General features: G+C 46.1%; 1 long non-coding RNA gene across 1 annotated transcript; it reads right to left on the bottom strand.

Annotated features, from left to right (window-relative positions):
* Nucleotides 1–396: 396 nt before the first annotated feature.
* On the bottom strand, nucleotides 397–3,507 carry LOC122114892. The gene is made up of 3 exons (XR_006148658.1): nucleotides 3,352–3,507; nucleotides 1,314–1,440; nucleotides 397–570 (listed from the first exon to the last, which is right to left on the bottom strand). It is a non-coding gene; the product is annotated as an uncharacterized LOC122114892 (long non-coding RNA).
* Between the last annotated feature and the right edge of the window lie 1,186 nt (nucleotides 3,508–4,693).

Here is a 4,693-nt window from a genome sequence, read left to right as displayed (position 1 = left end):
CAGGCTACGGGTGGCCCACTTCTAAAACAGGGACATCAGAAAGAGGTTGGTTTAAGTGGGATCAACTTAAAATGAATTAACAAATGAAACCCAGAGACACATTTAGGCAGAAAAGAAATGGGCTACAAATAGGAGGAGATTCTATTGACGCTGTCAGGAATATTTTAACAAAGAGCCACGTCCTGCAGGAAACCCTTGAAAGAACAAGGATGTGATTTGCCTCCAGGAGGAGCAGTGGTTAAAACTAGTGTTTAGGAACCAGAAGGGGAAGTTAGGGGAGAAAGGGCACAGGCTGGGAAAAGGCCACTACCATGAATGTTTGAAGGAAATAAAATGCTAGGAAAAGAAGCAAACTTTACCTATTTTGTTCCGGTGAGCCTAAGTAGAATTAAAATGGACCGTTTCGAGGACTTTATTTGTCAGTGCTCCACAAGCCAGTAGCTATGTGAGGTAGGTAATGTGGGACATACTTTGTGGTCATCAGAATGAAAGCATAGGCTGGGAATCCATCCTCGCTCTTCTCTTGGGGAGATTTTGAGATCACATCAGTAGATCCATACCACCAGGCCTCTGCCAGACTCAGTAAGACAATGGAGATGCAGTCATTACAAACACCAAATGAATGCAGGAGTAGATTCCCCAACAGTGAGCCTAGGTATGTAGCAAAGGTGGGCAGGATAAAGGGCTCTCTGTGGCTCCAACCGCACAGACACATCTGTCTCCTTGGTTTCTGTATCCAAAAACTTCGCCAACTGGGGAAAATGGCATCTGTGCTGAACATACATCTTCTTTTCCTTGTCACAGTTCCCCAAACAACAGGAAGGAACAACTACTAACATCCCACTGCTCTGGGTCTTAGTGATAATCCAGAGCTGATTCAAAGGATGGGGAGGCTGAGCATGACACTGTTCTATAAGCGACTTGAGCCTTCCTGGATTTTGATGTCCTCAGTGGGGCAAGGGAGTCCTAGAACCAAGATCCTCAGATTCCCTAGACCCAATTCACAGAGCAGGGTGACATGGGAACAAATAGGAGTAATGGCTCGATGTTCACTAAGGTGGTATCTGTGATGACTGCTGTGCAGTGCAGCTGTCACACTGAAACTACTGAGAGTCCATCTCACCGTGTCAGTCACAAAACCCCCACAGTAACAGGCTGGTGAGGATGTTGGGGCCATGTTGAATTGGGGATGGGAACCAGTGCAACCACTGTGGGAACCAACGTGGATGTTCTCAAAATAACAAGTAAGAGTCTGGTTTTCTGATCCTGCGGTGCCATTTTGGGGAATATATCTGAAGGAAATAAATCAATACCCGTGCCTACTGCAGCTCCGTTCACAACAGCCAAATTCTGGAATGAGTCAAGATGCCCAACAACTGATGCATAATGGAAATACGGTATGTGTGTGCACACACATACATGCCATGGAATACAACACAGCTATAAAGAAAAAAATGAAATTATATCATTTGCAGAAAAATGAATGGAACCTGAGATCATACTGTTGAGCAAGGTAAACCAAACTAATAACGCCAAACATCACATTTTCACTCATGTGTGGAATCTAGACCTAAAGTGTATGTGTCTATACTTGGCATGTGTGTATCGTGTGTGTGTGTGTGTGTGTGTGTGTGTGTGTGTGTGTGTGTGTAACAGTAGTAGTAGTGGTAGTGGTGGTAGTGGTGAAGGTCGGACATGATTGCAACTATGGGCTATTGGGGGGGTGAAGGGATGAAGGAGACAGAAAAATAATGGCAGAAGTGAATAATGAAACCTATTTGTCTGTATGAAGATGGAATAAGGAATCTCACTGAAACCTATTAAACATGTGGGGAATGGGAAAAGCCAAAGAAGAGCTTATGTATGTATGTATTACATGCATGTGCAAAATAGCATGGTGCAACCCCTTGGTTCAAATTAATATGCAGGTAAAATGAATGACAGGGAAGTACAACAGGCTCCAACAGTAGGGGTGGGGGTGAGCACAGCGTGAATAAGGGTGAATAGGATTGATGTGCTTCATATCCATGCACATAAACAGCACAGTGAAACCTATGGGAATATTTCTAAGGAGGAAGGGGATTACGGGAGAGATACAGCGGTGAGCTTGAATGCGCTAAACTATGCCCATGTCATGAAAAATGCCTCATACAAGTGATGTAGGCTAATAAAAAATCTTAACAAAAAAGTAACAAGTGGATCGAAATGTGATCATATAATCTTTATGCTAGTGATTTTACAAATCAATAACGAAGTCATAGGGCCATGCAGTTTATCGGGCAACCATTTCTGAGCCTTCTTCGCCAGGCTTCCTGTTTTCGATGGCTGGAAATGGTGGTGGGGTACTGTGACTGGATCACAAGAGGAGAAACAGGGACATCAAGTCCATCAGGAAGCGGGATATTTGGGCTCGGCAACTAGCCCTGGTTTCTGCACTCTCTAGAGCATGCTGCTCGAGGAACCACCTGCACCACTGCTTCCTACTAGGTTTTTTTTTTTTTTTTTTGTCGGTCGTGGGGCTTGAACTCTGGGCCTGGGCGTTGTCCCTCAGCTCTTCAACTCAAGGCGAGCGCTCTACCACTTGAGCTACAGCGCCACTTCCTTACTAGGTTTTATATACAAACGCGAATCCTCTATATTGCAACGCACTATTTGCCAGTGTGGCAACCCATCATCTTTGACCTTAAAGCTGGACTTGAAGGCTTATTGATCAGTATATCCTAGAATGCAGTATTTGTATGGGGCTTAGGGAAGGAGAAAAGGAGGGAGGGAGGGAAGGAAGGAATGACATATATCAACATAGCTAACAATAACCCTACTCTCCCTCCAGAATGATTGAAAGACATTTTCATGTTCAATGTGGAAGATCACAGCAAGAACTTAAACTTCAAAGATCCTGGCTCCTACAGAAATGAGAAAAAGAAGGCCAGAGAATTAAATGACCTGCCAAGGGTCCAGAGTAGCAACCATGGGAGCTTTCAGAAATAATTTACTAACATGCCTAAGGTCTGCTTAAAATTTTAACTGTTGACACACAGAGATAATCCTAACCTTCTTTCCACTTGATTCAGATCTTACTCTGCCCTTAGCTCTCTTTGTCCTGGAAACATTTATGTAACAAATGGTTCCCACTCTTCCAAGTATTCAGTTTGCAATCCTGACAAATTAAGGACATAGAAGAGTTAATTATCTCCACTTATCTCTCAGGCTGACTAGGGAGTCCTGCATGTCTGGAACTTTGGCTTTGAAACCTCTTGAAAGCATTACAGAAACACCAAGGGAATCAGACAATGAAGATTCTTTCCAAACAGTAGGATTTAAAGGATCTTATTACCTACTTTATAATCTTACCTTAAGGCTGGAGAAAGTATTAATTGGAGCGAAGGCATCCAGATGGGAAGAACTACTGCAAGGCATCTGTATTGTTGAAGTCTGTCTTTTATCTCTTTAATTTGTTAGGTGGCCTCATTCTTGCCATCTTTGGATAATCTCCTAGCCAATCCTGACTCCCTGGAGTATTTTGTTTGTGAGCATGCACATGCGCATATGCACAGAGAGAGAGAGAGAGAGAGAGAGAGAGAGCCAGCCAATGGCACTTCAAATCCCATTTCCCCTCTTGGCCAATGGTTAATCTCTTCTAAGAAAGTGGAATATTAAACAGAGCAGGTCACCAGGCACCAGTGGCTCATGCCTGTAATCCTAGCTACTCAGGAAAGGTTGAGATCTGAGGATTGTAGTTCAAAGCCAACCTGGGAAGGAAAGTCTGTGAGACTCTTATCTCCAATTCACCACCAAAAAAAGCCAGAAGTGGAGCTGTGGCTCAGGTGGTAGGGAGCTAGGCTGGAGAAAAAAAAAAAGGTTCATGGACAGTACCCAGTCTGAGTTCACACATGTGCACACGCGCGTGCACACACACACATGCACACATTCTCTGAACAGATCAGGCATGCTGCCAAAGCATGTACCTCTACAGGTAGAGGTCTGGATCTGGAATTTCCGCCTGCTCCCCCCTCCCCTCTTCCCCTGCCCCCTCCTCTCCCCCCCCCCCCCCCCCCCCGGCCCCAGGTCCATGTGTTAAATGCTTGGGCCTCAGCTTGGTGCCCTTGGAAGGTGGGGAACCTTAGGAGGAAGGACCTCTTAAAAGCCATCGGGGCTGGGGCCTTGGGGATCATGGGAGCCCTGTGCCTTTCCTTTCTTCCTTTCCAGCCAGGAGTGAGACGCTTTGCTCTGCCATGCTGCTTTGCCATAGGCCCGCAGCAGTGGAGACAAATGCTTACGGACCGGAACCTCCAAAACGGAGAACCCAAACAAGGTTTGCCTTCTTATCAGCTGATTATGCCAAGTGCAGTAGCCCCTTGGCATGGGTGGGTCTATGATCCATTCCAAGGACACGATGGAGGAAGGCCCACGCATGCTCAGGATGCACGGAGGTCAGGGCTACACGACCCAAGGACGCCGCGTTCAGGACTGGACTGCACAAGCCCAAGCTGTGGCCTTCGGGGCTGCACTGCGCATGCTCACGATGCAGCGTTGAGCCCTGTACTGCGCATGCTCCCAGAAGGCTGTCCGCCTTCCACTAAAGACCTGCTGCCCTTCATTGCGTCTCAGAGTTTCATTCCATCCCTTCGGGGAAGTGTGCTGACTTTACCTTGCATTTGGGAAACCACTTGCTTTTCAGGGGGCAGATTTGCAC

The sequence above is a fragment of the Dipodomys spectabilis genome, unplaced genomic scaffold (assembly GCF_019054845.1).
Source record: "Dipodomys spectabilis isolate Male_0828 unplaced genomic scaffold, ASM1905484v1 ptg000112l, whole genome shotgun sequence".
NCBI classification, from domain to species: Eukaryota; Metazoa; Chordata; class Mammalia; order Rodentia; family Heteromyidae; genus Dipodomys; species Dipodomys spectabilis.
Note: the sequence above shows the minus strand (reverse complement) of the source record. Positions and strands in the feature narration are given on the sequence as shown.